At 37.7% G+C, this 23,363-nt stretch overlaps 1 long non-coding RNA gene across 3 annotated transcripts; it reads left to right on the top strand.

Annotated features, from left to right (window-relative positions):
- The first annotated feature begins 583 nt into the window (after nt 1–583).
- Nucleotides 584–18,030, top strand: LOC119789807. 3 transcript variants are annotated; one of them, XR_005281639.1, is made up of 4 exons: nt 584–826; nt 1,554–2,302; nt 2,374–3,293; nt 13,922–18,030. It is a non-coding gene; the product is annotated as an uncharacterized LOC119789807 (long non-coding RNA). The 3 variants fall into 3 exon arrangements; XR_005281640.1 differs by having other exon boundaries at nt 585–826; nt 1,554–1,964; XR_005281641.1 differs by lacking the exon at nt 1,554–2,302 and having other exon boundaries at nt 588–826.
- Nucleotides 18,031–23,363: the final 5,333 nt, after the last annotated feature.

Below are 23,363 nucleotides of genomic sequence, written 5' to 3'. Positions count from 1 at the left end.
TCCCCTATCATCTTCCTCTGATAATAAATGGTAAGAACACTCATTCATTCCCTATTATTTCTACCAATTGTTGGCGTCACACCTGATTAAGTAATTTTTTGAATCAAGCAAACTATTTTCCAGCAACATCAATTTGAGCTTCATTGGCTCATGATAAAGTAACTGTGAAAAGAGCTGAGATGTTTTCATTCAACGTCAGAATGTCTATAAATGCAGTACCTGCTATCATGTGAACATTGTCTATATCTGTTTGTACTAAATAATCAATTTAGATTAATCTGAGGCTGTGCCACAGATCCGTTTTTTTTAATGCATCACAAACCCTTTCTTCTTTTGTCAGGCTGTTCAAGCCAATGTATACATGAATGTATTGGTGAGTGTTTTATTCATAAGGAAGAGTAATGAACGCCTTTCTACATGTCTTTAGAGCTCTCCTGTACCCGAGTCTGTCCACTGTGTTCTCGAAGCTTCCCTCAGAGAGGGGGGGTAACAGCAAGCGTAGGATGGAAAACTAGATGAGAGGGAGTTGGAGAGGCACTGATGGAATATGAGGGGGGGTGGAGACAGGGATGGGAAGGGTGAGCATATGAGATGTGGAGACAGAGGCACAAGCAGTGGAGGACAAATATAGAGAGGAGCATGGAGGGAAAAGAAGGGAGGGAAATGAGAGAGGCAGAACAGAAAGGAGGTGGAGAGAGGGAAGAGGAATGCTGCTTTTTAGTGATATAGCAGAGGCTGCAGCAGCAGACAAAGAGGAATGAGGAAGGAAAAAAATAGAGAAGGAGGAGCAGTGCGCTGTCAAAGAGAGGACAGGGATCCCACACAGGTAAAACCTCAACCTGTGTTTTCAAATCAGATAACTACTGTGGATCTTTTCACTAGTTTTTGTATTAATGATTATAATGTTAGAAGGGCCTGTTCTGATCTGGTGCATGAGACATTATTTAGCTGAAGGGCCACCCATTCACAAACTTATGCATATACTATGTTTCATGAACTGTAGCCATCCTTTCATTTGGTCATGTGCCTCACATCCAGTCATCTCCTCTTTACCCATGTTCCCTTCACTCTCCATACATCCACAATATTGTCTCCATTCCACCCACACAAAAGCTCCCTCCTCCTCTGCTCTTTTCCTCATCCCCTTCGTCCTCCGCCTCCTCATCTTCTCCTTTCCTCTCTCCATTTGTATCTCCTTTGCTGTCACTTCCGTACTTCCTTAGGGCATCTTTTTCATGCACATCCTTCTTCTCTGGTTGCTCTGTTTTCCTTTCAAGGCACCTCTCTGTTATCCTGTTGTGTTTTCAGGCAATATTTACTGTACTGTATTCCCCCTGACAGCTACTTGAAGAACCAACAGCAGGCTTTAAACTAATGGAGGAGAGTCAAGAACATATGCACACCAGAGACAACCATATACCTACGATATTTCTCCAACTTAGAGGAAATTAAACTAAGACAAGAACTCTAGGATGAAACAAAAATTTAAATACCTGCCATTTCTGGCTGACAAGCTTTTTATTCTGTATTACTGCTTTACTGTCTCTCTACAGGCAATCCTCGACCGGATGATGCAAAGGCATTCCTATAGTGATAGGGATGGAAACACATGCTGAACCAATCCTGATGGGTTCTTAGACAGACGAGGCACCACCATAAAAAAGACAAAAAGGAGGGTTGGGTGAGGTGGCTGGGGGGTGGGCATTTGCAAGCTTCTGGAAGGAAAAGGGAGGAGAGTGAGCCGTATGACTCAGAGCACAGCAGCAAGGAGACACTGTATTCTGAATGCAAGAGAAGCTGCAGGAGCAGTCCTGAAGGGATGTTGAGGAGAAATATGGAGCAAACACAGAAGGGGCTTGAACAGTAGTGAGCTGTCACCGGACAGGCGGAGGACTGGATGAGGAAGGAGGCTGCCTTGCTTGGGGGCAGTGAGAAATAGGCCAAGTGAAACAGCTTGCCGGAGGGTGAGTTTAGGAACTTAAGCGTTTAGTATGACTGAAGGTGACTGAGGGAAGGTTGAGTGACGGTTTGCTGAAAAGACCATGGAGGGAAAGGTCAGGACAGCTACATTAATGAACCATTGCATACTATAAAAAGTATTTAGTGACTGTTTATTAGCTGTAAGGAGAGGGAAAGCCAGTGCTCTACAAGTAAGAGAAGGCTTAAGTAGGGTTGACCACAAAGAGAATGGAAAAGAGACATAGGCCACACAAAAGTAATGTACAGAAAAAGTAGAAAAAACAAGGAGGATAATTCAACCATAGGATAGGAAACCTCAACTTTGATATAAAAACATCCCAAGGTACCTGTTAATAATTTATGCTGACAAGCCACTTTGGAAAGAACTTGTGTAACTGATTTTCTATTCTGCAGGATTTTTACACGTCCACAGACAACCTGCATCACATGATGGCCATAATTAATGCCTCACATTAATGCAAGTTGCCAAAAAGTGGCCAGAGCTGGCTCCCAGACGAACCTTCGGCCAGCAATGAAGCCTCTCGGATACATTTGGATGATTGAAAGGAGAAAAGTTTGACAATGACGTCGACAGCAACATCATCAAGAGGAATAGTTTTTATTAGAAAATGTCATCATCTTAAAGAGCAACAGACCTGAGTACACTGGGCTGAAATGCAACGTTGAATCTCTGCCAGGTGAAATTAACCAATATTTTTGAGACTTTTTTTATAATTATCTTGTGTTGGACTCACTGGAGCAGTTTTCTGTCTAAGAAAATGGCCTCATTACAGAGATTTTACCAGTGGAGGACCTCTTGAGGAAACACGCAAGGAGATTCTCTAATCAGCCTTGGCACAAAGGATTCCTGATGGCAAAATATGCTCATTGCCTTTGTCTCAAAGGCACTTGATATTATTAGGGTTTTAAGTCAGAAACTGCCTTCCCTCTGACTTGAATCATTTCCATCTGATGAAGATTTGCCAGACTCTCCATCCTGCTGTTGATCGACCAGCTGTGTTAATGTGGGGCAGCCTTGGTGGATAAACTGCTTTTTTTTTTTGCAAATATGTTGGTGTATCGATTAATGTGTGTTTGCACTAAGCTTTGAAGCCAGCTGTGTCAAGCTGTGTCAACGTGTGGAAGGATTTTTCTCACCAGTGACAGAGCTGGACCTGAACAGTAGCGGTCGGAAGGGGGAAAGGGGGGTGAGGGAAAAGGAGAAAGAGGTTTAAAAACACACAGGACAAAAAAGGAAAGGAAACACTAAAAAAATGCCTGGATAAAGAGGAGAAACAAAGAAGTATTCGACTGCCACTGTGGTGCAATGTGTGGTGAGTATACAACTCTCCCTGTATGTCATACTTTGATATTAGTGTCCTTGCATAGGTGTCATATTCTCTCAGGGCTGTCAGAGATGACAGAGCTCAGGGGAGTTATTGGATGGAGGTCGTGTGATCCTGCAGAAAGTAACAGGATGCCAGAATCTCAAGTATGACACATTGTCTTTCCACACTGTGATTCAAGCTGTTTAATCTAGGTCACATGACATTGGCATCTGTGGGTCACATGACACTACCCAGGAGAAAAATGATGGCCTACCATTAGACATAGACAGTTTTTCTGAATATGTAAACTAGCTAATGGAGGTATATGTAGCAAGAGGATGACCAGACCCAAAAGAATCCAGTTTTTGACACAAAGCTTTACAATCTTCCTTCTCAATCTGGTGTGAATAACTTCATCATACAGAAGACACATTTTTCACCCTTTACTGCCCCTTCATGACACACAGGCTCTTAGACATGCCACGAAACACACACATGCAGCAGCATGAAGCAAGCAGAGCTGTGCTGAAGAGAAGTGACAGTTGCTTGATGGCCGCTGGCCCTAAATGCTCGTAGAGCTGGCCAGCAGAGCTCATAATGAGGCTGTGGAACATTCTAGATTCATAAGGTTCTGGCTCCCACACCATCGCCATCTAAATCAGTTGAGTGTGCGGTTGTATGTGTGTTTGAGAAAAAGATGCTGCGTCTGCTGAGGATGCTGAGGTTTACAGCATCTTAGACATGTCTGGTGGCATGTCCTTTTGTTCTGCGCTTGTGTCTTTTGGTAATCTCTGTAAAGACCCAGCTCCACTGTCGAGACTCTTTTGTGAAGTCAGTTACAGCAGCAATCAATGACTCCAGACAGTACGTTCTCTCTTGGATCATTGCCTGACATACAGTTTAATAATACAGCTTAGTGGGACTTTGACCTTATCATTCTGTCTTCTTACTAAGCGAGAGAGGCATTGTGTACCTTGGAGCATAGCCAGTGTTAAAGAGGTCAGTAGTTCTTGTAAAAAAAAATAGGGAAAGTGTGAAGTTTGGCATAGACTGCTTCTTACAAGTATATACACTCTCTAGCTTTGTTGTGACACATTGTGTTTTTACACCAAAACATCAGCATATTATATTGGGAGTTAATGTTAGGCTTAAATTAAAGTGGAAGATATTTTTTTGTTTTACAGTTCCAAACTATGACATTTGTTGTGTACATTTTCTTGTAGAATTTCAGATTATCTTGATGTGTTGATATACATAATCAATTTAACCCACAGAGCATACATGTTTTACAAAGTTGTCTTATATATTTAAAGACCAATGGACATTACATATGCAAATTTAATGTTTGCTTGTTTTCCCTCAGCTGAAGTAGTTAAACTGTTCTTGCAACTGTTGTGGGAATTCTTTCAGACATTGCTGCATATTCTGTTTGGTGTTTTAAAAATTATGAAGCAGGTTTACTGCAGTGAAAACAGTCCCTTGGCTATAAAGATCTCTGCTCTTGATTCTACTGCTTTAAGTAAACTCACAAATTTTTCTGCTTCTGCTACTGCAGTGTATGTACAGCCTCTCGCTAAGGTGTCATCTACGGTTTTCTGTAGAAGTTCCCTGCTTTCACAACAAAATGGTGTAGAACCAACATACCCGGTATGGTAAAAAGCTACAACTGGAAGAATTTCCTTTGAGTCTCATGGCAGAATACAACACACAATTCATTATGACACTCCCCACAGTTTCAATTACCTACAGAAAAAAAATGTAGTGAACTTTTGATCAATTTGTGGTAAACAATATTTTCTCCCTCTGCAGTATTTACACCTCTGAGTCAATGCAAGAGCCAACTTCTCCTGTGATTACAGCCTTTTGTTCTTGGTGTTTGTTTTAAGCTTAGCAGATCTAGAGGCTGAAAGTTCTACAACATATACCTTACTAAAATTACACCTTGTTTTCTTACAAGAGATAGTGAGTGTCTTAATGTGCCTCTTTTAAGCTTTGCCTATCATTCTCAACTGGATTTGGACTAAGAGATGTGCTGGACTAAGGCATATGTACCAATTATGGCTATCACTGTATGGCTGTTGTTATAGAGGATCAATATCTGCCTCTGGCACATGTGTATTGCAGATGTTTTCTTAGGCTTTTCAGCAAAATCTCAACAGGGCTTCTTACAACAATATTTTATTAATAGATTTATTTTTGCAAATACACTATATTGCCAAAAGTATTTGCTCACCTGCCTTGACTCACATATGAGCTTAAGTGACATCCCGTTCCTAATCCATAGGGTTCAATATGACGTCGGTCCACCCTTTGCAGCTAGAACAGCTTCAACTCTTCTGGGAAGGCTGTCCACAAGGTTTAGGAGTGTGTTTATGGGAATTTTTGACCATTCTTCCAGAAGCGCATTTGTGAGGTCGCACACTGATGTTGGACGAGAAGGCCTGGCTCTCAGTCTCCGCTCTAATTCATCCCAAAGGTGTTCTATCGGGTTGAGGTCAGGACTCTGTGCAGGCCAGTCAAGTTCATCCACACCAGACTCTGTCATCCATGTCTTTATGGACCTTGCTTTGTGCACTGGTGCACAGTCATGTTGGAAGAGGAAGGGGCCAGCTCCAAACTGTTCCCACAAAGTTGGGAGCATGGAATTGTCCAAAATGTCTTGGTATGCTGAAGCATTCAGAGTTCCTTTCACTGGAACTAAGGGGCCAAGCCCAGCTCCTGAAAAACAACCCCACACCATAATCCCCCCTCCACCAAACTTTACACTTGGCACAATGCAGTCAGACAAGTACCGTTCTCCTGGCAACCGCCAAACCCAGACCCGTCCATCAGATTGCCAGATGGAGAAGCGCGATTCGTCACTCCAGAGAACGCGTCTCCACTGCTCTAGAGTCCAGTGGCGGCGTGCTTTACACCACCGCATCCGACGCTTTGCATTGCACTTGGTGATGTATGGCTTGGATGCAGCTGCTCGCCCATGGAAACCCATTCCATGAAGCTCTCTGCGCACTGTTCTTGAGCTACATGAAGTTTGGAGGTCTGTAGTGATTGACTCTGCAGAAAGTTGGCGACCTCTTCGCACTATGCGCGTCAGCATCCGCTGACCCCGCTCCGTCAGTTTACGTGGCCTACCACTTCGTGGCTGAGTTGCTGTCGTTCCCAAACACTTCCATTTTCTTATAATACAGCTGACAGTTGACTGTGGAATATTTAGGAGCGAGGAAATTTCACGACTGGATTTGTTGCACAGGTGGCATCCTATCACAGTTCCACGCTGGAATTCACTGAGCTCCTGAGAGCGACCCATTCTTTCACAAATGTTTGTAAAAACAGTCTGCATGCCTAGGTGCTTGAATTTATACACCTGTGGCCATGGAAGTGATTGGAACACCTGATTCCAATAATTTGGATGGGTGAGCAAATACTTTTGGCAATATAGTGTAGGTGCTCAGTTCATTGACAGGTTTCAAGCCATCCAGTTCCTTCAGGGGTTACTTTCGAATTTTTGACTGATTTCAATGTTTTAATGGTGGATTGAAAAGTACTGCATAAGATGAACTCCTAATGTTAGTAGTTGCCTTATATCTTATTAAGGCACATCTTAGTTGTATCAAAAATCTATTCCTTCACAAGCATGCATTTATATTTGTTGCTCTATCACATAAAGTCTAAATAAGCTACATAAAGGTTTGTAGTTTGTATACTATATATGGAAATGAAAGGGCATATATATATCTATATATAGATATATATATATAGATAGCTATTCAGAACTAGGACACTCCAGTAATGAGGCCATTTTTTAAGACAGCAATGTCTTAACAAAAACATATTAAGAAAACATTCAGCATTGATCTTCATATTCTTCTAAAGAATCAAGTTCTGCTGTTGCTCGGGTATATGTAGTTATTTACAGTCCCCACTGTACCCAGAACTATCTGTCCCTGGTATATTATTGTACATTGTTCACTTAAAAATCATTTTAGATAACAGAAATAAAACCTAACTTAAAACTTTTGTGCAGTCTTTGAAGCAAACCTCACTGTGTTTTAATGCTTGACTCATGTCAATTATAATATTATAATCAATATACTCATGTATATTATAATTAATTCAGTTTGCTAGGTTACTTATTCTTTTAACAAACTGTCTGAAATAAAAATCTAAAATATTGCATACAAATTATGTAATTTTTGTTTTGCATCTTTTTTTTAAGTCAAAAGTATATAGAGCATGGGTGCAATTGGTCACTGCTGGGAAATAACATACTGTCTGGAGTCATACCTTCAGCTCTATGGAGAACAGTTTGCAGAATTTACTCCTCCTGAAAGAGCATGTAGTAAGTATGAAGTGGCAATGGAGAAGAAAACGTTCCTGTAACCGCACAACAGAACCAGGCCCTGTACAATCAACCTTCTAGCATGGATGATTTAGGGTCTAGGCATAAAAAGAGTAAACAAAAATATCTATCTATCTATCTATCTATCTATCTATCTATCTATCTATCTATCTATCTATCTATCTATCTATCTATCTATCTATCTATCTATCTATCTATCTATCTATCTATCTATCTATCTATTTCATATATATATATATATATATATATATATATATATATATATATATATATATATATATATATATATATATATATATATATATATATATATATATATATATATATATATCATCATTATCTATATCTATATAACTATATCTATCTATATGTATATACTATATATATATATAGCTAAATAGATAAATAGCTAGATATAGATATGTAAACACATATATATGTGTGTGTGTGTTTCTAAGTGTATAAATGTTTATTTAAGTGAAGCAGGTTTTATTTAAGTGATTTCTTCATTATAGCAGTATTTAGGCCTCTTTGTGGCTATCGTGACTGAACTTTCAATATATGTAGTAATTACAATAAACTTAGCATTCCATAAGAGGATAATTAGTGTTGTAAGAACTGTGTAAGACAAAAATTCTGAAATAATATATGGAACATGGAAATATGGTAGAAGATTTGTAAGTAGAAGTTCAGTTCATGTCAGTATGTATGTTCCTTAACATCAACATCCTCAAATGCCACTTCGTCAGTACTTTCCAACTTGAAAAAATAAAAAAAAATAAAAAATTAGTTAAATATTTAAAAGACTGAAATTAATATTTCAGTCTAAATCTATTTAAAAAACCCAACTCAATTCCAAAAACCTGCACTTCTACTGAAAAATATTAAAGTCTGTAGAGTCGTCTTTGCCTTGAGGCAAACTCCTCATGCCTCGCTTACTGAACTAATGTTGATTTATATCACGCTCCGAGTTGATCCCCTAACTTGTAACTCAGTATACCAAGACTAATAATAAATAAAGCCATCTGTTTTATTCATGAAGCTTGTGAGATCATTTCACAACTTCAGTGGATTGTGCATCTTTAAAAATTATTTTAAAAAACAACATCCTCATGTTTTAACTCCAGGATCATAAATTAGACAGTAATATAGTAATATCAGATATGCATTGCACAAGCTGCGAAATTTGCATTGCTGGTATTTTGTTGGCTCCACTGTGACTTCTCGCTTACAGTTCCTGTAACACACACTGCACCACAAATAGATGATATTAGAAGAAATCATATTATGTATAATGCAATCTGACAGGAAGAAGAGGTAGAGTAGCTATCTGCACCAACCATGATGAATAATATGCATGAGTTTCATAGTGCAGAATACTTTGCTTTACTTACTAAGTCTATTAGTTCATCGGGATTTCCCCAGTGTCTACTGCACTACCCAGTCCCTTCATGTTTAGATACATTTTGATTCAGAATAATTCTGGTTTATAAAAAAACAAGCAAAATCACGCAGGAGTAGATCCTAACATGCAGAATTATGATTGCCTTATAAGATATCCTAAACTATTATTATGGCTTTTAAAAAGTGTTGAACACACTAAGAACTCTCGTTATTTTGTTCTGTAAGAAACTCATGTAAACCAACACCAGAGAACAAAAAGCAATACTGCCAACTGCTTAGAAATGCTAAAAATATTTGATTGCTTGTAAATTACAGAAGTCTGTATTTTCTCTTTTACAGTATATTTTGATAATTAAGGAAGAATAGGACGCAAATAGGTTTAAGCAAAAATGATCACATGTGACTGCTCCTAATTACAGTAATGAAGATGAATCGTAGAGGCCTGAATATATGAGATTCCTTGAAATAATAATTAGAAGTGACTTAATTCTCTAGCTGCTGTAATTCATTATGAAGTCTGTTCTTGAAAACGGGTGGGGGGGATATGGGAGGTAAGGCTGTGTCGTCATCTAGAGTCTTGATGCATATTTGATGCAGCAGTGGTTCAGTGTTGTAGCTCTTGATGGAAGTAGAGCGTAAAAGTTTAGATAAATGTACAGTTTACAGTCTATGTCAAAGAAACAAAATAAATAAACAACTGTATTTTTTAGAATAAGGTAAAGTCATTTTTACACATGAATGGCAAAAATCTACATGGAAAGTTAGTTGAAAGTCATGATTTCTAAAAATATATATTTATATACTGATCATGTTATCATTTTATCTATGAAAGAATCCTGATTGAAATAAAGAGATACCAGCAGAATTCTAATGAGCAGGCGGCTGAATTTCCAGGCTGTCTCTCTGCTCTTTCTAATTTAATTGCCATTTCCTCCTGTCTATGTCTGCAAAATATTCCAAAAATCCCAAACAGGATTTCAGGGCAACTGCCTCGTTTGATTCAAAATAAAACATACAAAAACTGTCCAAAGAGAACTGTTTGATGCTTAGGGGTCATCATCCAGTAAAAGTAACCAGATTTGAGGGGGCTCAAAATTGCAGAGTTCCACAGTGCCATTTAGAATTTTTTCATGTTCCACAAGCAATTATTTTGTGGAGCTTTTGTTAAAACACGGTTCATTTATTGGCCCCAAAATGGAGCTTCTTGTTGGAGCGCTTTTCTTGCTAAGAAAGTTTTCTGTGCATCATTACATGAGGGAAACACACTTGGATGATGCTAGTTAAATTGGGACTACAGCTATGTAAAAAAAGAAAATACAAAAAAAAAATATGTAGCAAACAGCTAACGCTCTCTATTACGAAACCAAAAATATCGTAGTAAAGAAAAGATGTACTTTTGTACTTTTGTTACATGTTGTGAGGTGGGCTGTGCCAATTTATCCTGTCATGCAAAAGATTGTGGGAATCTGTACATGTTCTACAGTAAGTGCCAAATAGGAATGTTGAAAAGTCCCTTTGCTAAATAAACTATGACAGGAAGCATCAAGCTTCCTTTTCCTACTTCCTTCCTTACTGCCAGCACTATTCCCACAGTATTTCTCATGGCTACCACTAATGCACTTCCACTTTGGTTTATGTGTGATGTGGGGGACCCAAGCGTGATTTTTGGTTTTCACCAAGTCTGTCAGCAAGCTTAAATTACTTGCTCTAGCTCCCCCTAAATATGGGAGCAGTCCAAAGGATGTAAACATTACTGCCGCTACTTAATGCTTGATAATATTTTTGATGGTAGGGTAACACCTTTTGACTTTAGATCACTGAAATATTATCAAATACAGTTTGACATTATTGTCAGTGGTATTTAAAGAGCAAAACCATTGTGTTATATATTGAATTAAGGACCTTTGTAGAAAAAAATAATAATTACAGGAAAACATTCCTAGATATTAGAAGTACCAAAAAATATATACCTTAATAGAACAATAAACCTAAGAAACGCTTAAGTAGAAGTAATATTTTCCTTTGAATTCAGTAATGCAATTAAAAAAGCAGATATTATTACAGTCCAAGGCTTCTCTGAAATAAAGACTACAATGGCGTAATTTAATAATATTTTACAAATAAAGAATAATGTTTCTATCTCATATATTTATTTATATAATTAAATATTTTAATTTAAAATAGTACTAAGCATATTTAACTTTCACAGATAACCATAAAATATGATACATTTTCCTTTTTTTCTTTTTTACCCTTGAGAGCAGTGATGTTTGAGATGTGCCCAGCAATCACATTAATTGAATTGGAAATAATCATGGTACGGTGCTGAATAACTGGCTGCCTCTAAAGACTTTTGTGAAAGTCATGGGTTGTCCACAATGAACATCATGTTCAGACATAAGAATGTCAAATGGTGCATTTGGCACTAGGACATTCTAGGCTGGAGGTTGATGATCTACTTTGTAGTCATATCTTCTGACCTCAGGCTGCATGTCTTGGGGTGCAGAGAGAAGCAGAGCTGTCCACTGATCACCACCTGGTGATGAATTGGATATCTCCTGGAAGAGGAGGAGGCTGGACAGACTTGGCAGGCCCAAGCTAGTAGTGACAGTCTGCTGGTATTTTGCAGGTTGAGTCCTCGGTCAGGGATGCGTTCCACTCTAGGAGAGCTTCTCTGAGATCCTGGGGGAGGCTGAAGACATAGAGTCTGAGTTGCAAACTTTCTCTGCCTCCATTGTCGATGCGGCTGTCCGTAGCTGTGGCCATAAGGGCTGCGGTGCACATGGTGGTCGTGACCCCCGAATCCGGTAGTGGACACCAGCAGTAAGGGATACTGATCAAACTAAAAAAGGAGTCTTATCGAGCTTGGTTGGCTTGTGGAACTCCTTAAGCAGCGAGCAGGTATTGTGAGGCCAAGTATATTGCTGCCCAGGTGGTTACTGAGGCAAAACCTTGGGCCTGGAAAGAGTTTGCAGAGGCCCCAAATCTACATGTGGTCCCTTTAGGACCCATCCAGTCTATGTACAAGCAGAACAGGAGTTTGGTATGCCTTCCCGGCTTTCAGTTGGATTTGTTCCCGGTACATGTTGGACTCAGACGGGGCTGTCCTCTGTCACAAATCCTGACCTGATCTTTGGGTGCTGTGCACAAGTGAGCGGAGAATGGAGCGGGCAATCAATGGATGGATTGGTGCGGCTGCTGATATAATGCAGATGCTGCATTGATTTGTTGAGAGAGAACTAAGTGAACAGGTAAACCTCTCAATTTACTGGTCTGTCTATGTTCCTATCCTCAGCTATGGTCTTGAAATCTGGATCATGATGGAAAGAATGAGATTTTGGATACAAGTGGCTAAAGCTAGAGCTTTCCTTCGCAGGGGGGGGGGCTGGGAACCAATGCCGATTTTTCATTTAATTCTAGGGAGGCTAAACCTCCCTGCAAATTCTGTAAAATTACCCATAAAATATGCATTGTCAAACCTCATAAATGTAGTCAACTCAACTTTTTTTAAACTCAACTTTATTTATAGAGCCCTTCAAAATAACCACATCTGCCACAGTCATTAAACTGCATTCAGTATCCCCTAAAATTAGTATGTTTGGCATAAATTTTCCCTGTGGAGGTTTTAGCCTCGGCCTATTAAGGTAAGCAGCAACAAAGTAGAGCCATAATTGGGTAACACTCCAAAATACGTCACTTTCTGTGAAGCTCAGCCTCTCAAAGGGTCCATGGAGCAGGGGAGGATTGTGAAGCTGGCTGCTCCATGCTGATTGGCAAACTCATGGTCGACTCATTAGTCGAGCTGGGAAGTTATCATTCAATTTGAGCAGTGATCTTGTGCTGAACTCTTGCCGTGGTTTCGCCGAGTTTATTATTTTAGAGGGTTTCACAATGGCTATTTTACCTGATGTAGTAATGTGTTTTATATGTTTCAACATTTGTTATTGCAATATGTGACGTTTGGATTTAATTAACACCATTGAGCCTCCCCTGCTATAAAGAGCAGCAGCCTCCCCTGCTGGGAAATGCCTTATAGATAGGATGATGAGCTTGGTCATGCGGGAGAGGCTCAGAGTAGAGCCAGGAGGAGACCAAGGGGATGGGCCAGGACACATTGGAGCGACATGTAACTTGGCTGAACTGGGAGTGAATCTGTTTCCTCCAGCTCTGCTGGAGGAGGTGACTGAGGAGAGGAAAGTCTGGGATTCTCTGCTGCGCCCACGATCCAGTCCCAGATGACAGGGAAGACGAGGAGTACACTCCTATAAAAACACAATGTACCCCTGAAAGATTGCTCTCCTGTACCTATAAAAATCACATAATTGCATCAATTTTCTATTTTCCTTTGAGATTTATAAAGTAGTTTTGAATTAAACTTTACACTATTAACTTTGGTTTCACCCATAAAACATCTATTGAATTCAACTTGATAAAATGGCTCGGCAAGTCAAAAATGTTCTTGTTAATTCCTGTCAAAAAATCTTTAATAATAGAATCAAAATATTACTTTAAATGTACAAGAACATCCAAAACATCCTCATTTTTGGTCAAATTCAATTTTTCATTGTTTATTTATTTGTCTTTTGTATCAAATGCTCCTATTTATATAAGTGGAAAATATCTTATCACAGTCCAATCTGTAACCACTTAGACCTGCCTGCAATCAACAGTTCTAAAGTTTTCTGTTGCATTTAAGACATTTTCATATAAACTTTTTTCCCCAAAAGACATATACATCTACAAGGAGAAACATCTCAGAAGTTAATGGTTTGGGTCTGTTGGGTGTCTTTATTAAATGTACATCATCCAGTTTCTTTGCTGTCTGATAACGCTGTTTTTACCCCTTACCCCAATCCTACTGTCCCAACAGGCACTGTGCCTTCAGGTGGTGGGGTGTTGTGATGGTAACCATGATCCCCGGAAGCCACTATGTCTGCAGCGCTCACACCAGAGAGGATGACTCAACTAATGACCGTGAGGAGCGAATCTTAGCCGTGCTGGGCATCATTGGGACCATTTTAAATCTGCTAGTGGTCATATTTGTGTACATCTACACCTCAGTCACCTGAGGTTTCCCACAAGACTTTAGGAAAAGATGCTGGTGCCAAAACTTTCTTATGTTGTTTCTTTGCATCTTGACACACTTTTAGGGGTTTGTTCTGTTGGATGTTGACCTGAAACATTCAGACATATTTGCATATTTGAAATTCAGTTGTTCTCAAATATGCAAGAGGAACTATCCCGTCTTTCTGTGCAGTTCATACTGATCTGTGTTCTCACATTTCATAAATATCCAAATCTCTAAAAAAAAAGTACTATGTACAAAATACTATGGTTCAAATTAATCTGTGATTGTTGAAAAACAAGTTTTTGACATTGGGTATTTTTATTTTGATATTTGACTGTAGCGCCTAAACCTCATTGTAAAAATACTAGTTTTAGAGGTTTTGTGTTTTTTCATACTTTGAGATTGTTCCTGCCACTAGCACTGCCAGCCAATATGACAAGCCAATACAAGTTACAAGGAAAATACGATGCAAACAAAGCTAAACTAGTAGAGGAGCAACTTAGAGTCAAATTGCATCAATATATCTCCTCAAGCTGTACATTGGTATACTTTTAAATTTGCATTTTCTTGACATCTATTTCTTTCTGTTTTGTGGTGTTCCTGAAAAAATTTCACATGGAACTCACACGTCCGCATCGGAGCACACCTGAGGAAAGATTCCTGGCTTTGCTGGGAGTGATTGGCATTGTCCTAAACTTACTGCTGCTTGTCTTTGTGTACATATATACCTCCATCTGACGAAGATTTATGTTGTGTATTCATATATTATAACTGGCACATCTTGGTAATTATTAGTTTCAAACTGTTAATACAGTTGTAAATATGGAGATTTAACTCATCAATTATGTAAAATAAACTTTAAGTGGGCTTTTGTGTGAGAAAATATAAGTCTTGGGTTTTTCAAGGAAAACAGTGATATAAAGATAAGGTAAAAGAGGTATTCATAATAGGGGAACACTTTTTCTGTGTCAACCTGTTCCCTATGTATAACAGGTTTTCATGATCCAGAGCTCAATGTGTTTCAATATGCTGTTTACCAATGTTTTTTATTGCTCCAGTGAAATTTTGCTTCACAAATGCAGACCAGAATTTGTGTAAATGCTTTTAACCCTGTTGGCTTTCTACTTTTGCTTTATGCTCTCTCATATTGAAGACACACAGAAATGGAACAAGGTTTTGATCATGATCTGACACGTCCAGAATCCCTGAGTGTCAGCAAACATCCCTTTGTTATCATTTGGTGCCAACATGTGATGGTTTCTTTTATGCTATCATGTTTCTTTGATTGGATGTGGGAGCCAGGCATGGAGGAGCAGCAGCAGAGAGAGCAGACCTTGAAATTGGAACAAAGTCGCTTGGATTTAGACAGCAGACTTCTGCTGCTGAACTCAAAAAGCTGCCAAAATAAAATCAAAGAGGAACAGTGTGCAATGTTTGAAAATGAAGGGAAGAATATTGCTTTAAAGATGTCTACTATCTTTTGCAAAAATAATGAGGCAAAGAACCCTCTTCAGTATGCTGGAGCTGCATATCTAGACGGATGTGAGTTTAGGATTAGGCAGCATGAATCTAATGGAATGGACCTAAACACAGCTGACAGGAGAGCAGAGCAGACCGGGCTGAATCTACATTTCATCCTGGTCATCCTTTTCTCCACCAACAAACTGAAACCAGAGAAGACATAATAGCTCATCGGTTCCTGTTTCACCTTCAGAAGCTGTTATAAAGGAAAAAAGGTCCATAATAAATGCCAGCTGCTCAATATCTATGTACAATTTGAAATGTTTTCCCATGGGAAAAAGTGTTTTTAATTTTGTTATTAATTCCTGTTACACCGTGTACTGCATATTTTTAAGTTCATTGTTTTTTCTTTGATTTTTTTCAACAATTTTTAGGACATATTGGAACGTATGTGTTTCCAGTGGCCATAAATCCTTTTAATCAGATGTGGAAGGCTTAGATGATAATGTCACGGACGGAGAACACTAAAAATACTCACTTGAATATTTAGAGTATATATATTTAGTTGTATTATTTGTGTTTAAAAACATGCGGTGGATTAATTTTACAGATTCAAATTTTCACAATATTTATAAATAAATCTGAAAAGACAATTTTCTTCTTCTATTTGGTTACAGAAAGTCAACAAAAAAAGTCAGCCTGGTGCTGACTTTTTTATGCCCACATAACATGCAATCTGATCCTGTTTGGATGGGCACTTCTGATTGGAAAATTCAAATATAAAACAAACAAACAAAAAAGAAATTTCTATAGATTTTAAACAACTTGACTATGAATATGTGAAAGAGTTCATTGTTTGACAGCATGGGTTTAATTTAATACAATCTTTAAAAGTAAAGCCAATTTACGGAATTAGATTAACAGCTTTATTTGGTCAATATACTGCCTTTAAAGATAAGCTGCTTCATCCACTATTCACTGATGTTTTAGAGATAAATAAAAAGGTGAACATTTATAATTTATGCTACATTTTGGATCACTTTGTGACTGGGAACTTTTTTTCTAAAAATATCAAAATAACATTTATGAGTAGGAACAACTTCCTTCCAGTAATATTTCTATATGACACTTAAAGCAATAACGAATTATTAAACTTAGCTATTTAAAAAGATCTTCCACAAGACTAAAAAGTCTGCAATATTTTTTGCCTAATCTCAACTAACAATATTGATGTTTCACCATGAGCACTTTAAACTTCCAGTACTTGAATAATCAAAAAGGCAGAAGAGTTCAGCCTAAAGGACTAACATAGTGTAATAGAGTAAGAGGATCAATATAAATTACACAAGCATTCCATCTTATAAGATTTATATCAAGACTAACTAAAAATATACATAAAAATCTTAACATATGTATACTATTGACTAATATTACATCAACGTGTGTAAATGCCTTTTTAGAAGCTGATCTATTGCCATCCAAGTTGTGTCTAAATGCAGTTTGAGTTTTCACTAGGGACCAGTTTTAGTGTGTGCTCTGTGGACCAATCAGAGGACAGAGCCCTGAGGGTGAATCCTGACCATCTGCTGCCCAAATATACACATAACATGTGTGACGCTCACACTCACGTACACACACTCCGGTGGGTATGTGCACACTCACGCACACAAAAGGCATGGGTTTTCTTTTTCTACCAATGAGAACCTTCACTCGTCAGTGATTTTTTATCTATGCATGAAACATTTTTCTCATGTTGCTGAATTTTAACAGAATGATGTTGAGACCTTAAAGGGGTTTGAAAGCAGACTGATTTTCTATTGCCAAACTAAACAAACCTTCTTTTGATGCATGAGCTAATGTTCAGTTTTTAGAGCACTTTGACACTTCCTGCATGAGAGAACTCCATGAGCAGCTTTGTAAGATATTTATTGACATTGGAATTTGGCAAAACTAAGTGCCTGGTGGGGATAAAAGGCAAATGGTTTACTTTTTTGCCCTCTTTTTGGCCATAACAAATTCCTTTTTGGATAAAATGAATTTTCCATTTTGCAACACATCTCCATCCAGAGCAAAAAGCTTCATTTTTATCCTTTTTCTTTAAACGTGAACCCCTTTATTCATCTACCATAAATCAATAAAAATGTGGAAGGTAGAAAAAAAAAATCTGTTTTTCAGAAAGAAACTTTTGCTCATGAAGTAAAGATTAGATGTCATAAGTGACTACCTACTTATTGAGGTTTGCTTCTGTGAGCAAATGATTAAAAGGATATTTTCAAAGACATGAATTAACCTATCAGAAGACATGACAATGGGATGGTTCTTGATTAAGCTGACAAAGAACAAATGTGTTTTGAAATATGTGCTTTCATATGTAAAAGATGTAAATAAGTACATGTAAAGTTACAGATATGTCAATACAATATAATAAAAATAAATATTCTGTCAGAACAGTTTGTTGTTCATTGTCTTTTCATTTTGTGGCACTATTATTTCAACCTGGAGAGACTCACTCAGAGTAAAACTGTAATTAGAAAATTACCTAATTCATTTATGCAAGTAAAAATCATTCCAAAAACGTAAAAAAGTGACATTTTGCTTCCCATCCTGGAAGCTTTTTCAATTCAGCCAAGCTTCTTGGATGGGAAGCGAAACGTCTTTAAACTTTGAAACTAAGTTCAGTGGGGTTTTTTTTTGTTTTTTTTACTTTTTTGGAATGCCTGTGACCTGGATGAGTGAGAATCTTCACATCAATATTTGCTTGGTTGACTAACCTAGAAAAGGATTGGAGTAGTCTTCCCCACAGGGCTTGGACACTCATGGTGGAATAAGCTAGAGGAAAAGTGGGACTGATAATAGTCTGAAAATGACAGAAGACATGGGGTGGAGGTTCACTTGCGTTGGGGAGAAAGAAGCGAGGCTAGTAGCTAAATGAAGGGAATCTTGAAAGATTATTGGCTTCAGAGAAGGTGCAACTTCTGAGTTTATTCTCCTCCTTCTCCTTCATTCTATCACAACCCTGCTATAAACACAGCACCTTCAGGCCCACCGATATTTCCTCTGAGGACTGCAGTCATGCATCTCTTCTGCCTACACTCACTCACTATGACGTGTGCCACAACGAATACAGTTTGAACACTTATGGCATCAAGTCTTCTGCCCCTGGGAGCTTTACATCAAATCCTTGATCATCACAAGTTTGACTAAAACCTGCTTGAACACTGAAGCCCTTCACATTTTTTCTCATCCACAAATATCCCATTATTTTTAATGTTGCTTTTTGAAAATCTTTAAGAAAATAGTTATCTGTTCAAACAGTTAGTTGTGTATGTTTAAAACCAGGTTGTAGCATGCAAACTGCCTGTACACTTTTTGTGAAGAAAGAGCCATTTCAGGTAGCTAAGTAATTGTAGTGGGGATCTCTGTGACAGGATGCCACCATTTACAAACTGATTATGATGTAAAATCTTCCACTGTCACCCGTTGGTGGTATACCACCAACACCTGGTGTTGTTTCTGTTCTATAGTACAGAAAAAACTATGCAAAATAGGAAAATGCTATTTGCATTAATTATTATTTTTAAATGAATTGAGCACTTGTTTAAATACTGAAAAAAAATGCATGTTATTGCTTTTGGAATCTGGGCATTTTATGGGCATATGGATCCTTTTTGTCAACAAAAAAAAATAGAACGGGTCGGACACAAGACCTCTGATATCATCACACTAAGCACAGGCTCTCCTCAGGGCTGTGCCCTGAGCCCCCTGCTGTTCACCCTGATGATACACGACTGCATCCCCACATTCACCACCAATCACATTGCGAAGTTTGCAGACGACACTACGGTGGTGGGCCTCATCAGTGATGACAATGAGAAGGACTACAGATAGGAGGTGTAGCAGCTGGAGGACTGGTGCAAAGATAACAGCCTGATCCTGAACGTGGAGAAGACGAATGAGATCATCGTGGACTTCAGGAAGAACCGGCCTAACCATGCTCCACTGTTCATCAACAGCTCAGCTATAGAGGTGGTCAACAGCACCAAATTCCTGGGGGTTCACATCACAGACACGCTCACCTGGACATTAAACACCCTTTCACTGTGTGGTGTGGAGGCTGCAGCTCCTCAGACTGAAAGAATGTGAGAAGAGTGATGAGAACAGCGTGGAGGATCATCCAGGCTCCTTTTCTCCATAAAAGACATTTCATCCCATTGCTGCGCGTCCAGAGCCCATAACATCATCAATGACCCCTAACTGCCCTCTGGGAAGAGGTTTCACAACAACCAATGCAATTCCAGCAGATTCTGCAACAGCTTTTTTCCCCACTGCCATCAGACTGCTGAACTGTAAAAAACATCAACTCTAAATCCATTCACAGACATGCACCATGTTTTTTTCTCCCATACTGTTTACATTTGATCACTGCTGCACTTGGAACATGGAAATGTTCACTGCTAAGCTGCTGCTCATTTACTGTCTGAAAGCTGTACAAAACTAAATTTCGTTTTGTATACCATATGAGTATATAACATGACAATAGAAATGTTCTAAGTCTAATACTTAAATACTGGCACCCTGATAAAATACCAGTGACTTTAAAAACCTGTGCTTACCTATATCAAGAAAAAATATATAAAAATATTAAAAATTAAGAAAACAAGTTCTACATCAAAATGTACATTGAAATAAACCATTAAATTAATACATAATTGTTTGAGTTTTGGAGTGGGTTTTTTTCCTTCACCCTTATTTTGCAGTTCTTCAGAACACCCTCCAGAGGTCATCATGAAATCAATTTATCAGACCTCATTAGTGAGAGTTTTGACCATATGTGGAAAATTTTTAGCCCCCCCTTAACTTCTCCTAATAACATGTATTTTCTGCTGATACGGACCTCAATTGTCTTTTTGGTTTCCTCTGGATTCTGTTCCTGAGAGGTTCCCTGTGTTTTACAAGCCATCTACAAGCTGTTAGTGTAGAATCTTGATTCAAATCTCTGGCTGACAGCTTCTGGACTCTGAACATCATTTCACCCAATCTGTCAAACCTGGTCTGCCCTCTATCATGCACCCTAGATCCAATTTCAGATACTCTCTGATTCATGTAACCTCAATTAGTCGTACATTCAATATTCATCCTTTATCAACATTTCACTCCCAGACCCCATCAGACTACTCCTTGACGGAGAATCTTTCCTGTCCACAAGTAAGCATTTTCTGAAAATCTGCTTCAGTTTCCTTCCACAGCTTGGTTTCATTACCTCAGAGTACCAGCAGTTCCCGTAAACAGACGTTAGACCCAGACCACTGAATCATTACCTAAAAAGTGTTCCTTATTGACATTATAATAAAGAGAATCTTAATTTTCCATGTGACAGTTACCTAAAAACATGAAAATAATGAAGAGTTTTACATCAATTTCCATGAAAATCTTCCTTCATATCTAAAATCAATGATAATATATTTTGTGAAATATGGCCTTTATAATACTGAATCAAACTTTATAAAACAGGTTAAAACAACAAGCTAAGTATATAATAAACCAACAAAAGCCAATTAACTGAAAAACATAAATCACAGAATAGTAATATAATATAATATCTCTATTGATTTAGTCTTAAGTTTATTCACTTTTTTGCCTGTATATATATTCTAGGTTCAAGAAGTCAATTTTCAATTATTTTCATATTCATACTATCACTCTCAGAACTCATAACATTATATACATTATACACATTCAACCTCCATATTTAGATCTATCAAAAAATTAGAAGTTTTTAAAGGTATGCTTCTAATGCATTCAAATTTGGATTTGTAGAGTGCAAGGAAATATATTTCAAGTTTCTACGTGGGTTAAGAGTATTATCTTATGAAAGTTGCAAATTCATGGTGCTTGTATCTCAGCGTATTAAAGCTAAGTAAATTAAAAAGAAAAAAAGTTAGTTTTGGGGGAATTAATTTTACAAAGGGTTTGGTGTCATTGTGGTGGTAAAACCAAAAAAACTACAACTTTCAGTGTCCATGTGTTAGTTCTCAGCTGAAAAAGAGATGTGATCATTTCAATTATAGGGCTTAGGAGTAAAGGACCACGCTGTTGCTCTGTGATGCACAGAGCAGTAAGGAAAGTCATGCACAAGTTTATGTCAAAAAACAAGGTTTCTTTATTCAAAACAAAAAAATATAAACTGTAGCAAGGGCAAAAATTGATCCAGAAAAGAGGTCAGAGGAACCAAAAGTACTCAAAATATCTGTAACAGAACAAGACTAACTCACAGACACTGACCTCCCTTGATGAGACAAAGAGGAACTTAAATAGTGGCTGATCAGTCCACAAAAGAAACACATGAGGCAAAACACACAAAAACTTAACTAAATTAAATAAAGTAAAACCCGACTCCTCCCACCCCCCATTTCATTGAGATGGTATAGTCCAAATCAACAGCCACCTGCTAGTTCCTCAACCAAGGGACTGGAGCAATTGCAAAACTCAAACAGAATAAAAATTAAACACAATCATAAAAAAAAAAAAAAAACAAGTGAACCCTTAGCAAAAAGTAGTATACCTGAAGTAAATTCTATTAAAAATACTTAAGTATAAGTATAAGTTTAGAAAGTATATAAAACAATGTACTTTTAGTGTACTTGAAGTATTCCTAAAGTAATACTTCTTCGAACTAAATTGGGACATTTTTAAGTTTACTAAAGTATACTTTAATTATACTTTAGTAAACTTTATCAGTAAACAATAGTATAGTCAAATACACTTGACTATACTATAAAATATAGTTTAGAATAAATAAACTCTAAGTGCACTGCCTGATTTTAAGTATGAAAGTAATGCACTTTTAGTATACTTGAATAAACTACTTTTTGCTAAGAAAAACTAAATATTGTCCACAAATGTTGGAATACAGTGTAAAGGTGATGAATAAATTCCCAAAAAATTAGATGTCTCATTAAATGAAACCTTACATTAAAGAACTAAATGACATAAATTGTGTTCGTTACCACATCCGTGTGGCTGTAAATGCAGCCATCACATGCTCTCATGGTGAATGTCCCTTTTTCAGATGAGTGTGTTCTTTCTGCACGATTTGAAAACGAATGTCCAAAATTCTGAATTGAGAGTGAAGGGAAACCAAGTTCCTTGAGGTTCAGTTGGTGATTTTGGGAGCCTTGTCATCTGTAGGGAACAAGGGCATGCTAACTTCTCTGTGTCAGCAGAGGTGAGTGCATACTGTACAGTGCATGCAGTGCATTATGTTTTAAGAATAACTTTTCCATCAGGTTAATGTAATATTCAGAATCAAAAAAAAAAATCGAAAAAATCGAAAAAAAAAAATTCTAGATTACCATTGGCTGTAAGCCCTAATAACGTAAATAACTATAAAATGTTTAAAATATCAACAAATGAGTTAATTTTTGTACAAAGTAACCTAAATAAACAACATTTTCAGCAAATATATGATTATATGAGATAATCTTATTAAATGGAGACAATGGAACAAAAAGAGTCTCATTTTGCTGTTGTTATTAGACATAAAGTTTGTACCGTCCATGCTACATATTGAAGATTTCTAAACTTGGATAAAATTCACCTCAAACTGGATGTACAAAGAATTGTGAGTCCCCTTTTGAAGGCAGAGAGGACTACAACTGATCATTTTCTCTGCTGGTGAGGCATGCAAAGACTTTCAAGGTGTTGGACTATTAAAGCAAATCTCGTTTTCCTTTGAAAAACAGCCCTTTGCAAATAATATGCCTGCAGATTTGATTATAGTGTG

Source organism: Cyprinodon tularosa, unplaced genomic scaffold (genome assembly GCF_016077235.1).
Source record: "Cyprinodon tularosa strain WSP-4 unplaced genomic scaffold, ASM1607723v1 ctg348, whole genome shotgun sequence".
NCBI lineage: Eukaryota > Metazoa > Chordata > Actinopteri > Cyprinodontiformes > Cyprinodontidae > Cyprinodon > Cyprinodon tularosa.
Note: the sequence above shows the minus strand (reverse complement) of the source record. Positions and strands in the feature narration are given on the sequence as shown.